Source organism: Sorex araneus, chromosome 6, assembly GCF_027595985.1.
Source record: "Sorex araneus isolate mSorAra2 chromosome 6, mSorAra2.pri, whole genome shotgun sequence".
Classification (NCBI taxonomy): domain Eukaryota; kingdom Metazoa; phylum Chordata; class Mammalia; order Eulipotyphla; family Soricidae; genus Sorex; species Sorex araneus.
Window position 1 is genome coordinate 79176622 of NC_073307.1, and position 20621 is coordinate 79197242.

The window sequence follows — 20621 nt, forward strand, 5'->3', positions numbered from 1 at the left end:
AAAATATTAAGAGCATCCAGAAAGAAAAGGAAGAAATCAAGCTCTATTTGCAGATGACATGACAGAGAACCCTAAAGTCTCTACCAAAAAGCTCTTAGAAACAATAGATTTGTAGCTTGCAGGTTAGTGAACAGAAACGGGCACCATCTCCTCTGCACCTGCACCTCCCGCCCGCCCGCCCCCCCAGCCCCCCATGCTGTTTCCTCTCAGACCCTGACCCCCACCCTGCCTGAGCACTGCCCATCGATCCCTAGCCACCTTCCAGCACCACTGCACCGGGTTGCTCCCTCTTGCAGAGGTGAACTTGAAGGTCCCTCTTCCATACCACCACAACAATATGAAGAAACAGCGCAAATCCCCGCCACAAGGAGAGGATGATGAAATGAGTCCAGAAGCCTCAATAGACATTTTTCACAAACTTGAGCTCTGTGATAAAGAATTCAGAGTTGAAATCCTGAAAATGTTCAATGAACTCAATGGAAAGATTGACAAGTTAAAGGGGGACCTGACAGAAATGATACAACAGACAGCCGAGAAAATATGGGAAGAAATGAGAGCAGAAATAAAAAAGCTACAAAAGGAAATGTCACAAATAAAGGATTCGGTACATTAATTTAAAAACTCAGTGGGTGCCCTCAACAATAGAATGGATACAGTCAAAGAGAGAATCAGTGAGCTCGAAGATGAACTGCAGGAAATCTACAGGCAATAACAAACAATGGGGAGAGACCTCAAAATAGCTCTAGGAAGATCAGAGTCCTAGGGGATGAGTTCAAGAGGAATAATATTAGAATCATCAGAGTACCAGAAGGACAGGGAACCAACCCCAATGAAAAAGCCACAGTCAAACAAATCATTGCTGAAAAGTTCCCAGAACTGGAGAATGCAGACATCCAGATTCAAGGAGCCAGGTGCCAGCTAAAAGAGACCCTAACAGAAAAGCTCCAAGACATCATAGTTAGGATGATGGATGTCATGGATAGAGACACAATACTGTAAGCAGCAAGCTTGAAGAAGGAACTCACATTCAAAGGAGCACCCCTTAGATTCACAGCAGACCTATCGGAGGAAACCCTCCAAGCCCGAAGGCAGTGGTGGGATATAGTGAAAAAACTCAATGAAATGAACGCTTCACCAAGAATACTTTATCCGGCCAAACTCTTATTCAAACTCAAAGGAACAATACACTATTTTGTGGATAAACAACAACTCAGGAACTTTATAGACTCAAAACCAAACCTAAAAGAAGGACTAAAGGGGCTACTGTAAGATAAGAAAACCCCCTACAAGCACAAAAAACCCTTACAGAAAGATGGCACAAAACCCCATGACAATAATCTCTCTCAATGCCAATGGTCTAAATTCACCAATTATAAGACACACAGTGGCAAAATGGATTGAGACACTGAACCCAACATTCTGCTGCCTGCAAAAAACACATCTGAATAGCCAGAACAAACACAGACTCAAAGTCAAGGATGGAAAACAATCCTGCAAGCAAACAACTCCCTCAAAAAAGCTGGAGTGGCCTTACTAGTATCGGACAACATAGACTTCAGGTTGAAAAAGATAAGAAGGGATAGTGAAGGCCATTTTTTATTAATCAAGGGATATGTACAGCGGGAAGAAATCACACTCCTAAATATGTACGTACCCAGTGAGGAACCAGCTAAATACCTACAACAGCTGCTAACAGACCTTAAGAAGGACATTGCGAGCTTTCGGCTGCTGCACGAGCATGATGCCAAAGGCCAACTGAACTACTTTGGACACTAGCAGCTCGCAGAGAGGCCTCTGGACGGTGAGCTGAGCCGCTACCCCATGCGGCGCCAGGGGATAGGGTTTCTCTCTCTCAACCCTTCCTTTCTGAGCACAGCATGGCGATCACTGATTTCTGAGCACAAAATGGAGGTACCAGCCCGGCTGCTGCAGGATGCGCAGGAGTTCCCGGGGGGCCGGGAGTACTGGCCTACCCTCCACCAATATTTAAGCGCACCGGCCACATGTGTCTGGCCTTTCGGCTGCTGCACGAGCAAGATGCCAGAGGCCAACTGAACTACTTTGGACACCAGCAGCTCGCAGAGAGGCCTCTGGACTGTGAACTGAGCCGCTGCCCCATGTGGCGCCAGTGGGGAAGGGTCTCTCTCTCCAGGCTTTTCCATCTTACGAGCACCACAAAAGAGAAGTAAAAGCTTGCAGGCATGCAATTTCTGGCAGAATTTTCCCTGGACTTTATACAGAAATCCAAGAGACTTAACATCTCTTAATTGTCAGCAATGTGAAGCGGTTCCTTTTTAGCAGGTCTGACTATGGGGGGAAACTCTAAACAATAACAGTGAGTTTTTTGTTGAAATATTGAAGGTAATCAAAATAGCAGCCATTTCTTTAGATTGTGAACTAAGCCATAGCCCCATGCTGGCCGAGGAGAGGAAATATCTCTCTTTCCCGGTTGTTTCCCATTTTTGGGGAGAAACGCGGCATGGAATCCACCATATTATGAGGTCTATCAAGCAGGTACGAACTGGGCAGCATGGGAAGGGGGAAGAGAAAAAAAAAGAAAAAGAAAAAAAAAGTTATGTACTTGGAGCAGTGGGACTTCATATCTCTTCATTCTAAGCAATGGAAAATAATTATCAAATGCTTCTTTGGTAGTAAGGCTGTCTTTTTTTTGGGTAAACTCCAACAATAATAGTGAGTTTTGTGTTGAAATATGGAATGTAATCAAGGTAAAGAGAAAATGAAGTGAAATTCATCAGTTATGCTGGTGGGGTGGGGGGGCAGAGGTGGGAGGTAAACTGGGGTTTTTGGTGGTGGAATATGGGCACTGGTGAAGGGATGGGTGTTTGAGTATTGTATAAATGAGACATAAGCCTGAGAACTTTGTAACTTTCCACATGGTGATTCAATAAAATAAAACACAAACACACACAAAAGAAGGACATTGCGAGAAACACAATAGTAGTTGGAGACGTCAACACCGCCCTATCACCTCTGGACAGATCAAGAAGATTAAAACTCACCAAGGAAATACTGGCTTTGAAGGAAGAAATAGAAGAGAGATGGCTAATACAGGGCTTTATATCCCCTGAAAAAGGAATACATGTTCTTTTCCAGTGCACATGGAACATTTTTGAGAATAGACCATGTGCTGGGCCACACAACATATCTCAACAGAATCAGCAAGAGAGACATTGTACCAGCTATCTTTTCAGACCATGATGTATTGAAGATAGAAGTTCATCATTTACAGATGCAGAAAACCAAATCAAACACCTGGAAATTAAACAACTAGATGTTGAACAATGAGTTGGTCAGGAAGGAAATCAAGGAAGAAATCAAAGGGTACATGGAAACAAATGAGAATAAAGACACGAGCTACCAGATCCTGTGGGACGCAGCTAAAGCCATATTAAGGGGAAAATTTATAGCTCTGCAAGTATTTCTCAGGAAGGAAGTAAGGGCCCACATAAATAACGACTTCACAGCTCAAGACCTTATAAAAGGACCAAAAAAGGAACCCAAACCAGGCAGAAGGAAAGAGATATAAAACTTACAGCAGAAATCAAAGTTGGAAACCAAAAAGACGATCCGAAAGATCAATGAAACCAAGAGCTGGTTCTTAGAGAAAATAAACAAGATTGATAAACCACTAGCAAGACTCACAAAGAAAGAGAGAGAGAGAACACTTATAAGTCGAATCAGAAATGAAAAGGGGGACATCACAACAGAAACCAAAGAAATTCAAAAGATCATCAGAGACTATGAAAATCTGTATGCCACGAAACAAGAGAACCTAGAAGAAATGGATAAATTCCTGGATTCCTATAATCTCCCAAGGCTGAACCAAGAAGACTTGAAGTACCTGAATAGTCCTATTAATATCAAGGAAATTAAAATGGTAATCAAAAGTCTTCCCAAAAACAAAAGCCCATGTCCAGATGGATTCACTAGCGAATTCATCCAAATATTTAAAGAGGACCTATTGTCAGTTCTTCTCAAGCTTTTCCAGGTAATTGAAGAAACAGAAACTCTCCCAAATAGTTTCTATGAGGCTCATATCTCCCCAATACCAAAGGCAAACAAAGACACCACAAAAAAAGAATACTACAGGCTGATATCCCTGATGAACACAGGTGCGAAGATTCTCAACAAAATATTAGCAAATAGAATTCAACAACTCATCAAAAAGATCATACACCACGACCAAGTGGGATTCATCCCAGGGATGCAAGGATGGTTTAACATCTGGAAATCAATCAACATAATCCATCATATCAACAAAAGAAAAGATAAAAATCATATAATCATATCAATAGATGCAGAGAAAGCTTTTGACAAGATCCAGCACCCATTTATGATGAGACTCTTATCAAAATGGGTATAGAAGGGACTTTCCTCAATATAGTCAAAGCTGTTTATCACAAGCCTATGGCAAGCACCATCCTCATTGGGGAAAAACTAAGAGCCTTCCCTCTACGAACAGGGACGAGACAAGGATGCCCACTCTCTCCACTTTTGTTCAATATAGTACTGGAAGTACTTGCAATAGCAATTAGGCAAGAAAAAGATATTAAGAGTAATCAGGTAAAAAAGGAAGAAATCAAGCTCTCACTATTCGAAGATGATATGATACCAAACTTAAGAACCCTAAAACCTATACCAAGAAACTTCTAGAAACAATAGATTCATATAGTAAAGTTGCAGGCTATAAAAATCAATACCCAAAAGTTCATGGCTTTCCTATATGCAAATAATGAGAGAAGAAAGTGACACAATAAAAGCAATCCCGTTCACAATTGTGTCTCAAAATTCAAGTACCTCGGAATCAGCCAAACTTAGGAGATAAGGACTTGTATAATGAAAACTACAAAACGCTACTTCAGGAAATAAATGAGGACATGAGGAAATGGAAAGATATCCCCTACTCATGGATTGGAAAAATTAATATTGTCAAAATGGTAATACTCCCCAAAGCATTGTACAATTTCAATGCGATCCCTATAAGGATACCCTTGACATTCTTCAAAGAAATGGAGCAAGCACTCCTGAAATTCATATGGAACAATAAGCCCCCACGAATAGCTAAAGCAATTCTTGGGAAAAAGAAAATGGGAGGAATCAACCTTCCCAACTTCAAACTCTATTAAAAGCAGTAGTAATTAAAACAGCATGGTACTGGAACAAAGGGAGAGCTGCAGACAAATGGAACAGGGTTGAATACTCTGACACACACCCCTAAATATATGATCATCTAATCTTTGATAAGGGAGCAAGAAATGTGAATTGGAGCAAGGAAAGCATGTTTAACAAATTGTGCTAGCAAAACTGGACAGCTACATTCAAAAAATGGGCTTAGATCTCCACCTATCACCATGTACAAAAGTCAGATCAAAATAGATTAAAGACCTCAACATCAGACCAGAATCCCTAAGGTACATTGAAGACAAGGCCGGCAAAACCCTCCACGACATTGAAGCCAATGGTATCTTCAAAGCTGACACACCGCTGGCCAAGCAAGTGAAACAGAGATAAATAAATGGGACTATCTCAAACTGAGAAGCTTCTGCACCTCAAAAGAAACAGTGCCCAAAATACAAAGACAATCTACAGAATGGTAAATGATATTTACGCAGTACCCATCTGATAAGAGACTGATATCAAGGATATACAATGCACTGGTTGAACTCCACAAGAAGAAAACTGCCAACCCGATAAAAAAAAATGGGGTGATGAAATGAACAGAAACTTTCCCAAAGAAGAAATCCAAATGGCTGAGAGGCACATGAGAAAATGCTCTACATCACTAATCATCAGGGAGATGCAGATCAAACAACAATAAAATATCATCTCACACCACAGAGACTGGCCCACATCCAAAAAAACAAAGCAACCGGTGTTGGCGTGGATGTGTGGAGAAAGGGACTCTCCTTCACCCCTGGTGGGAATGCTGACTGGTTCAGTCCTTTTGTAAAACAATATGGATGATTCTTGAAAAATTAGAAATTGAGCTTCCACTTGACCCAGCAATACCACTCCCAGGAATATATCCTGGAGAGGCAAAAAGGTATAGTAGAAATGACATCTGCATTTCTATGTTCATTGCAACACTGTTTACAATATCCACAATCTGGAAAAAACCAGAGTGCCCAAAAACAGATGACTGGTTAAAGAAACTCTGGTACATCTACACAATGGAATACTATGCAGCTGTCAGAAACCATGAAGTCATGAAATTTGCATATAATTGGATCAACATGGAAAGTATCATGTTGAGTGAAATGAGTCAGAAAGAAAGAGACAGACATAGAAAGATTCCACTCATATGCGGAATATAAAATAGCAGAGAGATACAAGCCTGCAATGATGCAATTTCTGGCAGAAATTTCTCTGGACTTAGTTACTAAAATACTAAAATACAGAAATCCAAACCCGTGCGGCCTCTATTGTGGCTGCTCGACCTCATATGTCTTCATTCTCAGCAGTGGAAAACAAATTATCAAATGCTTCCTTTTCAGCAGGTCCGACTTTGTGGGGAGAAACTCCAAACAATAGTTGTGAGTTTTTTGTTGAAATATTGAATGCAATCAAAGTAAAGTTAAAGTAAATTGAAATTTATCAGCTACACAGGCGGGGTGGGGGTTTGGGGGGTGGGGGGAGGTGTACTGTGATTCTTGGTGGTAGAATATGTGCACTGGTGAAGGGATGGGTGTTCGATCATTGCATAACTGAGACTGAAACCTGAAAGCTTTGTAACTTTCCACAAGGTGATTCAATAAAACACACACACACACACACACACACACACACACACAAACAATAGACTTATAGAGTAGAGTGGTAGGTTATAAAATCAATACCCAAAGTCCATGGATTTTTATAAACATCTAATAAAAGAGAAGAAAGTGATATTAAAAAAATCAATACCATTCACAATTATGTCATGGGAAATCAAGTACCGGCGCGCCCGGGAACATGGCGGCAGCTCTGAGACACGCTCTGCTGCAGGTGCGCGCCGGTTGGCTGCTGCTCCGACGCACCTGGGAGGGGCCGTCCCAGCCTGGAGCGTGACTTCAGCCTCTCTCACGGCCGGGCACCGTGGTCGTGGAGCGCTGCTGGAAGGTGCCGCTGGCGGGGGAGGGTCGGAAGCTGCGCCTGCACTGGCGACGTCACGTCCACTGGCTGGTGGAGGACACGAAACCTCGGCCCCAGGGCGGCCTGGAGCTCATCCTCACACAGCCCGTGGACGAACCTGGTCTCCGTGCAGAACTCTGGGCTGGAGCCGACTGCTCCCCCAGGGGTTGGCTGTGTATGCACCCCCGAGAACAAGAGGCTGTTTGAAGAGGAGAAATTGATGAGACAAAAAGGAAAATTAGAGAAAATCCAGACCAAGGCAGGGGAAGCGACAGTGAAATTCCTAAAAAGTTGCCACCTGGAAGTAGGGATGAAGAATAATGTCAAATGAGAACTAAGGCCTGAAAGAGTTGCCCGCCATTTCTTCAGAAACCTCGGCGTCATGCTCTCCCCGCATGCATTAAAGCTCCCGGAAGAGCCCCTCACGCGGAGGGGCGAGTACTGGTGTGAGGTGACGGTAAATGGGCTTGACACTGTGAGGGTTCCAGTGTCCGTACTGAACTTTGAAAGGCCCAAGACGAAAAGATACAAGTACTGGTTAGTCCAGCAAAGTGCCCAAGGAAGAGCCCCCAACAGCTCCCAGGGGGCCTGAGCTGCCCACCCACTGGGCAGTGATGATCCAGGAGCAGAGACAGGCTGACACCCCGATCCAGCTTACCAGGAACTCTTGGGCGCCCTGCTGACAGCACATGTGCACCTGCTCAAGTGTCTTAGTTTGCCATCACAGCTGGTAGCTATTTCCCACGGCCAGGCTGATTGGGCCTGTATTGCTGCATAAATACCAGGCTCTAGTTTTAATGAAGATTAAGAGAAGAAGCTGAAGAGAAGAGAAGCTGAAAGAAGACCAGGGCAGTCTCGATCCTGGTCAGCCTCTTCCTTTGTTGGAATTCACTGGAACATAGAAAAAACTGGCCTGTGTCTGTGTGTAGTATTTTGCTCATTACTCATTATGCAAAGTGGATTTCTATCTCAGAAATAGAGTTTATGTTCTTAAAAAAAAAAGAAAATCAAGTACCTCAGAATCACCTTAACTAAGGAGGTAAAGAACCTGTACAAAGAAAACTACAAAACACTACTTCAAGAAATGAAAGAGACTTTTTGGCCATGCTGCGGATCAAGTATGATGGAAGAACCCAAAAGTGCGCCCCTGGACTCCAAGCAGCCCACTGAACTAATTCCGGCACGGGATCGGAGACCCCACGGCGGGCTGCGAGAGTGGAAACCGGGCATTCCCCAATTCTTTTAACCTCTCTCTCTCAATCCCTTCCTCCCGAGCACAGCGCAGGGTCTACGGCTTTCTGAGCGCAAAATGGAGACGCCGAGCCTCTCTCTGGGTTTCTCCATCTTATGAGCACCATAAAAGGGGTAAAAGTTTGTAGTGATGTTATTTCTGGTTGTATTTTCCCTGGACTTTATACAGAAACCCAAAACCGTGCGGTCACGGCAGCGGCCGCACGACCTAATGTCATCTTAGCATCAGCAATATGTAATGGTTCCTTCTTAATGGGTCGGACTTTTGTGGGAGATCCTAACAAGAATAGTAAGTCTTTTGCTGAAATATTGAAGGCAATCAAAGTGGTAGCCATCTCTCTAGACTGAACTAAGCTATATCCCCACGCCGGCTGAGAAGAATATCCTTCTTTCTCAGGAAGAAATGCGGCGTGGCGTCAACCATAGTGTGATGTCCAGACCTGGTGGCATGGGAATGGGATATAAGGGGAAAAATTATGTACATGGAACAGCGGAACGCTGGTGGAATCTCGAGCCGGAGCCGATACCAGTTGAAGACCTTTGGTTCCAGAAACTGCTTGAAGACACTCTACTAGACTATCAACTAAGCCAGAGCCCCAAGTCGGCTGATGACGGGAAATAACCATCCTTTTCGGTTTTTTTTCCCTTTGTCAGACAGCGTGGCGATTACTAAACAGGTGTGAACTCGGTGGCGCGGGGCAAGGGGGAAAAAGAAAAGTTATGTAACAAACAGCGGGACTTAATATCTCTATATTCTTAGCAATGGAGAACTATCAAATGCTTCCTTGGCAATAGGACTGTCTTTCTTTTTTGGGGGGAAACTCCAGCAACGGTAGTGAGTTGTGTGTTGAAACATGGAATGTAATCGAGATAAAGCGTAAACGAAGTGAAACTTATCACTTACAAGGGTGGGGACTGGGGAGGTGGGAGGGGGCGGCAGATATACTGGGGGGGTTGGTGATGGAAGATAGGCACTGGTGAAGGGAAGGGTGTTTGAGTATTGTATAACTGACATAATCCTGAGAACTATGTAATTCTCCACTTGGTGATTCAATAAAAAAAATTTTAAAAAAATAAAGAAATGAAAGAGGACACAAGGAAATGGAAACACATTCCCTGCTCATGGATTGCGAATTAACATGGTCAAAATGGCAATACTCCCCAAAATACTATAAAGTGCAGTTCCTATAAGGATACCCATGACATTGTTCAAAGAAATAGATCAAACAATCCTGAAATTATATGGAACAATAAACCCCCACAAACAGCTAAATAAGTTCTTGAGGTGAAAAAGATGAAGGCATCACCTTTCCCAACTTCAAACTGTACTACAAAGCCATAGTGATTAAAACAGCATAGTATTAGAATAAAGACAGACCCGAAGACCAATGGAACAGAGTTGAATATCCTGGAACAGACCTTCAAATATATGATCACCTAATCTTTGAAAAGGGAGCAATAAAAAGAAAACCCTCTTTAACAAGTGGTTCTAGGAAAACTGGATAGCTACATGTAAAAAACAAAATGAACTCTGACCTCTATCTAATGCCATGCACAAAAATAGGATCAAAATGGATCAAAGACCTCAAAATCATACCTGAATCTATAATATACATGGAAGAAAAGAGGCAAAACCTTCCATGACACTGAAACTAAAGGAATCTTCAAAGACAAAACACTACTGATCAGTAAGTGGAAGCAAAGATTAACAAATGGGATTACATTAAACTAAGACGCTTCTGCACCTCAAAAGAAACAGTGACCAAGATACAAAGACAGCCATGGGCTGAGCAAAACCATTTAACCAATATCCATTTGATAAAGGATTAATATCAAAGATATACAAGGCACTGATAGAACTTGTTCAAGAACAATCAGTGCTAGCACAGATGCAGTGAGAAAAGGACCCTCATTCATTGCTAATGAGAATGCTAACTGGTCCAGTGTTTTTGGAAAATGTGTAAATTCCTCAAAAAGCTAGAAATTGAGCTTTCATATGACCCAACAATACAACTTCTGGGAATATGTCCTGCAGGTCCAAAAACATACAACAGAAACACCATATGCATTTATTCGTTCATTGTAGCACTATTCACAATAGCCAGAATATGGAAACAACCTGAGTGCCTGAGAACAGACAACTAGATAAAGAAACTACGGCACATCTACACAATGGAATACTACGCACCTGTTAGGAAAGATAAGGTCATGAGATTTGCCTGTAAATTGGATGGACAATATCATGCTAAGTGAAATGAGTCAAAAGGAGAGGGACAGGTATCCAATGCCTGCATTCATTTATGGGATATTAAAAGTATGAAATTAATATCCAAGGTTAGGTAAGATGGGCCAGGAGGATAGGTCAATAGTTGAAAATTACCACAAGGATGTGGGGGGTGGAGAATAGTTAAGTTAGAGGAGGGTTCATTGTGATAACTTTAGTTGGAAATGATCACTCTGGACAAGAAATGAGTGTTGAAAGTAGGTAAAGGTATATATTTGATAACCTTCAAGCTTCTGAAGGTTGAAGCATACCTATATATGTTATGCTTATAGCAAACTGTAATGCCTAAAATGAGAGAGAAAGACAGAAAGAGAGAGAAGAGAGATGCCGGCCATAGAGGCAGGCAGGGATAGGGCCACAGTGGGTTTTGAGGGGGTTAGGGAAACTGGGGACATTGGTGCTGGGAAATTGCACTGGTGAAGGGATGGGTGTTGGAACATTGTATGACTGAAACCCAATCACGAACAGCTTTGTAATGCTTTGTTATCTCACGATGATTCAATAAAATATATTTTAAAAAAATAATAATAAAAATAAAAATAAATAAATAAAAATAAAATATATTTTTAAATTTGTTCCTATTCTGGTGTATTTTATCTCAATGATTATACAAAGTATTCAATAATGCAAGTCAGAAATCCAGAAGTTGACTTTGATATCTTTTTATACTCAGCTATGCAGCTAAATGATTAGCATAATCTGAAGGTTTTTAATTTTATTTTTTACTTACTTTGATATAGACAAAAGCCACAATGATTGATATATTCTAGAGTTGAAATTGATTAGACAACAAAGCTCCAATATTAAAATAGGTAAGTATGAAAATCATTTTTGTGTAAAAATGTTTGCATCTCATCATGAGGTTAAGTCCATGTCTAAGCACTCGTCATAAACATGCCACTGGACCCTAGGTCAGGCTTTTTCACTTGGGGCGCCATAGAGGGGGGAGGGTGAGAGCCTTCCCTGCCCCAAGGGAACCAGCCCAGGCAGCCAAAAACCTCCAGAACTCAATCGTTGCCATGCTCACAGCTACTCTTCACATGCTCAGGGCAATCTTCACCCGCAAGTAAACCTCAGAAAACCCAGGCTTGCGGGACTTGGTGACTGAGAACTCTGGGTTCAACGGGACCAGGAACAAAGATCCTCTGCCTGTCTCCTCCCCATTTCTGGTAAGTCAGCAGTCACACCCATAAGCCACCTCTGGCTGGTGCCAGATAATCTCATCATTGGCCACCAACCATATCGAATGTCCTTCTCTCCCAGAAGGGAGCATAACATGACACTCACCATAACCATGCCACTGGACCCCACCTGAGGCTCTTTCACTCAGGGCGCCCCAGAAGGGGCAGGTGAGAGTCCTCCCCACCCCAAAGGACCCAGCCCAGGCAGCCGAAAACCTCCAGAACTCAATCACCGCCATGCTCATGGTCACTCTCCACATGCTCGGGCCAAGCCTCACCCACGAGTTATTATACACAATGAAATATTATGCAATCACAACAAAAAAATGAAGTCATATTGGAACTGGAGAAATAGTGCAGCAAATAGGGCACAAGACTTGCATGCGGCCAAGCCAGGTCCGATCCCCAGCATACCGATTCACTGCTAGGAGTAATTTCTGAGTACAGGGCCAGGAGTAAGCACTGAGCACCACTAGGCAGACAAATAAATAAATAAATAAATAAATAAATAAATAAATAAATAAATAAAGTCATGATGTTTGCAGCAACTTGGATGGAATTATAGGGTATAATGCTGAACTAAATAAGACAGAGGAATGACAAATAGAATATAAAATCTTCTGCATTTTGACAGACTTTATTTGTATTATAAAAGGCATTGTCACACTCTCACTTTTGCACTCTAATCAATTGTATAACTCACTATCTCCGTAGCAGAGCATGAGCCTCTCACAGTCAATAATGTTTCCTCTCTCTAGGATCCCCATGGCCTGACATGGTGGCACTGGGTTCTGGGAATTTTTGTGATCCTAGAACACTGTCTGAGGCGGGTGGGCCTCCTTCTGTGTGGTCAGCAGCCTGGGGGCATGGGCACTTCCTTTCTACTCTCCTTTTTTAGGTCTTTGGTCATTCACATATGAGTGTCCAGGATATTTTCCTTAGCTGCCCTCTTTTTTCAATTGCAGGATTTTTTTTAATTGCTGTGAGTTACCCCCCCCCAGTTTCACTGGAATATAGTTATTTTACATTTTAGTTGTAGAGTCTAGTGGTTTGGTATCTATTCAACCTCTATCATCTTACATAGTTATAATTTTGTGTGTATGATGAGAGCTTTTAAGCTCTACTACCCTGTTAGCAACTTTCAAAGATACAAGTATTGTTAACTATAGACTCCATACTGTACATTACATTGCCAGGACTTATTTTATAACTATACATTTTCACCTTTTTACCACCTTCCTTCAATTCCCCAACCTCTCTTTGGCAACAACCAATCTAGTCTCTATATCTAACAAGTTGTTTCCTTTTTTAGATTTCATAGGCAATGAAATCATACAGCACTTGTCTGTTTCTATCTGTCACGTTTCTCTTAGCACAGTGTTTTTAATGTCCATCTATGTTGTCAAAATGGCAGCGTTTTTCTTTTATGACTGAATATACTTTGTTGTAGATGCAGATAGAAATCTATATGCACACTTGAGTTGCTTTACATAATGCCTAATATGAGTATCTCTTATGAATATCTATGTGAATATCTATGAATATGAAGGTGCAGAAATCTCTTTGGGATTATGATTTTGTTTTCTTCGAAAAATATCTAGAAGTAGGATTGACAGTTTGGGGCTGGAGTGATAGCACAGCGGGTAGGGCATTTGCCTTGCACGTGGCTGACCCGAGTTCGATTCCCAGCATCCCATATGGTCCCCTGAGCACCACCAGGAGTAATTCATGAGTGCAGAGCCAGGAGTAACCCCTGTGCATTGCCGGGTGTGATCCAAAAGGAAAAAAATTATATGACAGTTCAAGATATTATTTGAGGAATCACCATTTTTTTTCCATAGTGGTTGTACCAATTTACACTCACATCAACAATGTACAAAGGCTCACTCTTCTGACATTCTCACCTCTTTTTCGACTTTTGATGAGAGCTCTTCTAACACATTCCTGTTAATAACTCAGTGTGGTTCTGATGTAAATATTTTTTGAAGATTACTGATGACTATCTTTTCCTATCTTGTTGGCTATATAAAAGGGATATTTTCATCAAATGATGTACATCCTACAGCTAACCTGACCTGATTTTGATCATATCATATTAAGTCAGATATCTTATTAGTAAAAAAGAAGTTATTTGGAAGATAAAAATTGTGTAGATGTGCACGGGTGGAGGGGTGGGTGTTTGATCATTGTGTGATTGTAACCCAAATATAAAAGTTTGTAAATATCTCACGGTGATTCAATAAAATAAAATAAAGTGAAACACTTTTAATGTAAAAAAAGAAAAGAAAAATTGTATAATATGTTAGAAGAGATTGAAAAAAGCCCCTGAGTGGGAGTCAGAAAACTTAAACAAGTCCGTCAATATCACTAGAATTGCAGATACTGTGGGGTTAGTCACAACTTTTCTGAAGGCCTTTTTCCTCAATTCTAAAATAAAACAATCTTAGTGATTCTTTCTTAACATCTCTAAGACTGAAATTCAATTTTAAAAAATAAAATTTATATTTGTTGAGTGCCAGAGAGATAGTACAGTGGGTAAGGCCTTGTAGGTGGCTGACCCCGGTTCAATCCCTTGCACCCCATATGGTACTCCCAAGTTTGCCATAAATGATCCCTGATCATAGAGCCAAGAGTAATCCTGAGAAGAGCAAGGTGTGACCTAAAAGTAAAACAAGAAAAAAGAAATATAATTTAATGTAACGACCACCTAGCTTTATCTCATGCAGAAAAACTCACTGGTCTCCACTTTCAACAAGAAAAATCAGGTAGGATTTTTATTCCCCTTTCCAATCTCTTCCTAGGTGTTTTTGAGGAGACATGATACAATCTTTTGAGTTGAATACTGGTGACTCTAGTTGAAGAAAGCTTAAATGTGTCCTGTGCTCACCATACTCTTTCTTTTAATGTGCAAACCTTATCCAGAGAACCTATTCCTAAGGTCAATTTAAAACACTTGGTCTTCATGGCTCATCAGGTTCCTTTCTGGCTACGCCTCTCGACCTGGTTTAGTTTGGGAAAATGGTCACTATAGCAATGCCACTGTTCCTCTCATAGACAAGAAATTCAATGAGAAAATTAGTCAATTCTTCCTGGACTTTAGGTAGTCTCTGAGTAGAGGGAAGAGGATAGGAAAGTAGAAACAAACAAGCCCTAGAAAGAGATGGTCATTCAAGTCTTCCTCTTGAAGCTACTCCTGTGACCCACCCTGCAGAGCAGTAAAGAGGGCAGGAGGAGAGGCCCTGAATGGGTGACACCTCTGGCGAGGAAGACACAGCTGTCTGTGCTGACTGAGATAAGAGGCTCTTCAGGAAGTGAGTCACCTTGGGCCAACTCTTTTTTGAAACACAGAGACCTTGCAGGAACACAACATGGAGACCAATCCAGCTCCCACCCAGTCTGAGGGCCCTGGGAAACGGCATTTCCTGTTGGTGTTCCTGACCTGGGAAGTCACCACCACAGAAAGTTTCCCGTCTGTGAACCTGGTGTTCACAGGTCTTTGCCTCTTTATTCAAGTTGCATTTGCTTCCTCTGGAAGGTTCCAAGCCCCTTTCTACCTCATGCCAGGAATCTGAACATTCCAGAGTGGGAGCAAATTTCTCTTACTCATCCCTTAATATGATCCAGATAGCTGAATTATAAATTAACAATTATGCCCACAGTCCCTCTTTAAACCTAAATTCCATTATATACCTATTGGAGGTGAGGGTCCTCTGATATGGAACACAGACTTACAGAACTAGAATAAGGACTTTTAAATCTTCTGAAAATGATTTGCTTCATACTGATTGAAGCCTACCACTCAGTCCATCATAAGATTTTAAAAAGAGAAAAGAAAAGAAAAGAAAAGAAGAGAAAAGAAAAAAAAGAAGAGAAAAGAGAAGAAAAGAAAAAATAAAAGAAAAAAGAAAGAAAAGAAAAGAAAAGAAAAGAAAAGAAAAGAAAAGAAAAGAAAAGAAAAGAAAAGAAAAGAAAGGAAAAGAAAAGAAAGGAAAAGAAAAGAAAGGAAAAGAAAAGAAAGAGACACTTGGGAGATGGGGCTGGAGAGGATAGTACAGCAGGTAGAGCAATTGCCTTGCATGCAGCTGACCTGGATTGGATCCACCACAATTCATATTGTCCCCAGAGTCCCACCAGAAATGATCCCTGAGTGAAAAGCCAGGTGTAATCCCTGAGCACTGCCAGATGTGGCCCTAAAACAATTATCATTTTTTTTTAAAGAAACACTTCAGGAATGTGGAAATTTATCTCAATGGTAGAGCACCTGCCTTATGAGCATAAGATTATGAGTTCAATCCCTGATACTGCCCCACATCACAAGTAAAATCATGGGCAACACAATTACGTGATCCCAGTATTGCAGCAACAACAACTACAAAGAGAAGTGGGGAATAAATTTAAAATATTTTTATGAACACTTCAAGCTATTAATTAGGTACTTATTAAATTAAGTGTAAGATCGAAGTGGATTTATGATAAAAGAAGAAGAGTGGGCTAGAGAAATCATACAATGTGTGAGGTACTCATCTTGCATGCAGTTGACCAAGGTTCGATCCCTGGGACCTGATATGGTTCCCTGAGCCCCCAGGAGTGATCCCTAAGTGCATATCCAGGAGTAGTCCCAAGTACTACAATATGAGCCCCTTCCACCTAAAAAGAAGCAGAATAGTACATTACACAAGATACTGGTTCCCTTTAAGAAAATGAGTAAACTCTGGGGAAGATCTAAGAAGGTAAAAAGCATAGAGAGATTTCACTGTATACATTTCCTAAAGCAGGACCTAAGTTAAGAGGTTTTAAGAGTCTATCACATAAGGTAATATGTGTTTGAGCAAAAAATAAAAATAATTGGAAATCAGCTAATCTACCCTTGATTTTCCAATCACAAACTTCATGACTTCAGTCTTAGCAAATTTCCTGTACCTAGGAGTCTCTAGCATCTTAACATAATGGCTCTTTTCTTTGGGCAATTCATTCAACTCAGTCTTAATTTCCTCAATTGTCAAATGATGATAATTGTAGGATTGTGAGAATATATACTATGATTGTGAGGAATATATACATTCTATGTCTAGTCTGGCAGTAGTAAACATACAATAAACTAGCCATGCAATATGCATGCAATAAATGTCAAACATAGTGTTGTTGTTGATGATGATGATGATGATAACAATGGTAATTCTATTATCACTACAATTTCTGTACATGCCACACAATCTCCCAACATGTCCTCCATAGCGAAGCCATCCTTCCCATAAACATGATATACCCTTCTGTAATATTTTTCTGAAGTAGATATGACATATTTCTTTTAAAAAACCTAACATCAATTTTAACATTTGGTTTCACCCAGACTAACCTAGAAACTAGAAAACCATGGCTCCTGCTCTGTCTATGAGGGAGTCATAAAGAGGCTCATTCACAAGAATAAACCTGAAACAACTAATAACAAACCTCCAGACATTCTAAGAGACATTGTCATGAAGGTGAGGGCTGAGGGAATCAGAGGCTAGTGTGTCCTCAGAGATCATTCATGGGAGGACCTGGGCAGCCCCTGTGCAAGTCATACTGCAAAGGTAATGTGAATGCTGGCTGGAGAGGACAGCCTGTGCTCTCCTGGACCCCAGGGGACTCGGCATGGGCCCCACAGTATGTCCCTGCTTGACTGTCAGGACTCATGGAGATCAGCTTCCTCTGCTGAGCTGTATCATACCTATCCTACCCCGGGAAAACAGTCTTTATCAAAAGAAAGGATTTGTGCCCTGCAAACCCCATGAAGTTTGGACATTGTAGACCTGTCTGTCTGCATTTCAATTCTGAGCCTCACCATCTAGTGAAACTGATTCTCTGCTCTCTTCAAATCTAGAATGGAAACAGACGCAGTAACAGCCTCACTGTTTTTCTAACAGTTCTGTGTGCTGTGGGCCGGAATAGTACCCTAGGGACAGCAGGAAGATTCTCAGGAATCAGTCAACATGCCCTTGCCTACAGGGTGACTGATAGTTGTTTAGCCTTTGGAGAGGGATCCTGCTGCTTCTAAAGGAACAAGAATAAGTCTTTCTTGGGCACTGTCATTGCCATCTAAATTAATATTAAGTACACTAGCCATTACCAGTGACAATTGCACTGTAGCACTGTAGTCTTGTTGTTCATCTATTTGTTTGAGCGGGCACCAGTAATGTCTCCATTGTGAGACGACTTGTTACTGTTTTTAGCATACTGAATACACCACAGGTAGCTTGCCAGGCTCTGTTATGCACGTGGGATACTCTCGGTAGCTTGCCGTGCTCTTTGAGAGAGATGGAGGAATCGAACCTGGGTCAGCTGCATGCCAGGCAAATGCCCTACCCGCTGTGCTATCACTCGAGTCCACAATTGTACTATCCAGGGAAAAATATAACAAACTAAATTACTACAGTTCAGGCATCAAAAATGTGAAATCATGTTCTTTAGTGGTTACAGCTTAAATGTTTGAATTTAATGCCAGTGCAAATTACACACACATTAGGTATCATGACAAATATTTGTTTGCTACAGTATAGTTTATCTCAACTAAAATTTTGTTATTCTATTTTTTTAATATAGTAACATTCTTAAATTCTTTATTGCTGCAAAAGTCAGATCAAAATGGATTAAAGACCTCAACATTAGACCACAAACCATAAGGTACATTGAAGACAAGGTCGGCGAAACCCTCCACGATATTGAAGATAAAGGTATCTTCAAAGGTGACACGGAACTAAGCAATCTAGTAAAAACAGAGATCAACAAATGGGACTACATTAAACTAAAAAGCTTCTGCACCGCAAGAGATACAGTGACCAGAATCCAAAGACTATCCACAGAATGGGAAAGGATATTTACACAATACCCATCAGATAAGGGGTTGATATCAATGGTATAAAAAGCACTGGTTGAACTCTACAAGAAGAAAACATCCAACCCCATCAAAAAATGGGGCGAAGAAATGAACAGAAACTTTACCAAGGAAGAAATACGAATGGCCAAAAGGCACATGAAAAAGTGCTCTGCATCACTAATCATCAGAGAGATGCAGATCAAAACAACCATGAGATACCACCTCACACCACAGAGACTAGCACACATCCAAAAGAACAAAAGCAACCGCTGTTGGAGAGGATGTGGGGAGAAAGGGACCCTTCTACACTGCTGGTGGGAATGCCGACTGGTTCAGCCCTTCTGGAAAACAATTTGGACGACTCTCAAAAAATTAGATATTGAATTCCCATTTGACCCAGCAATACCACTGCTGGGAATATATCCCAGAGAGGCAAAAAAGTACAATCGAAACAACATCTGCACATGTATGTTCATCGCAGCACTGTTTACAATAGCCAGAATCTGGAAAAAACACGAATGCCCCAGAACGGATGACTGGTTGAGGAAACTTTGGTACATCTATACAATGGAATACTATGCAGCTGTTAGAAAAAAGGAGGTCAAGAATTTTGTAGTTAAGTGGATGGGCATGAAAAGTTTCATGCTGAGTGAAATGAGTCAGAAAGAGAGAGACAGACATAGAAAGATTGCACTCATCTATGGTATATAGAATAACAGAGTGGGAGACTAACACCCAAGAACTGTAGAAATAAGTACCAGGAGGTTGACTCCATGGCTTCGAGGCTGGCCTCACGTTCCGGGGAAAGGTCAACTCAGAGAAGCGATCACCAACTACATTGTAGTCGAAGGCCATGTGGGGGAAGGGAGTTGCGGGCTGAATGAGGGCTAGAGACTGAGCACAGCGGCCACTCAACACCTTTATTGCAAACCACAACAGCTAATTAGAGAGAGAGAACAGAAGGGAATGCCTTGCCACAGTGGCAGGGTGGGGTGGGGGGGAGATGGGATTGGGGAGGGTGGGAGGGACGCTGGGTTTACGGGTGGTGGAGAATGGGCACTGGTGAAGGGATGGGTTCCCGAACTTTGTATGAGGGAAGTATAAGCACAAAAGTGTATAAATCTGTAACTGTACCCTCACGGTGATTCTCTAATTAAAAATAAATAAATTAAAAAAAATTCTTTATTGCTGCAGTCATTATTACTATATTAGGTGCCAAAATATCCAAAATATATTGTGTTCAAAGTCATTAATTATAGAATAAAAGTGATGAAAGTAATGACACGAGCATATGAACAGAGTAACAGTAGAAAAAGTTCACATTTTTTAATGATTTATGATGGAAAGTACTTATGAAACAATATGTAATGTGTAAGCATTTCATAGCATAAAATGTGTAAATTGGAATTTTTCTATGTTTTTTACTTTTCCAATCTTCCCAGGACTTACTCTTTCCCTAAAAGAGACTCAGCAGGGCTAGAGAGATGGTACAGCTGGTAGGCACTTTCCTTGCATGCAGCCAACCTGGGTTCATTCCACATGGCCCTCTAAGCACCACTAGGAGTAAACCCTGATTGCAGAACCAAGAGTAACCTCAGAGTATTGCCAAGAGTGTCCAAAAACAAACAAACAAAAATTGTGAATCATTACCTTGTGTCATGTACTATTCTATCAGAAATCCACCCAGAACTTCCACTAATTGCAAGGATTACATAATAACAGCTTAAAGTATATATCTAAAGTATATTTTATTTCTTTATCCCCTAATTCCATTTGTGGTTGTTATTTCTACAGTGCTGGGATCACACACTTGTGTTGCCCACAAGTGCACAATTCCACAAATGATGACATAACATTTTATCCCTTTTAGAATTAAATAGGTTAATTAAGCATAGTTCCAAGGAAACATAAACAAGAA

The 20621-nt window shown here is 41.2% G+C and overlaps 1 pseudogene; it reads left to right on the plus strand.

Annotated features, from left to right (window-relative positions):
- The first annotated feature begins 6972 nt into the window (after positions 1 to 6972).
- Positions 6973 to 7868, plus strand: LOC101547216 (39S ribosomal protein L9, mitochondrial-like; annotated as a pseudogene).
- Positions 7869 to 20621: the final 12753 nt, after the last annotated feature.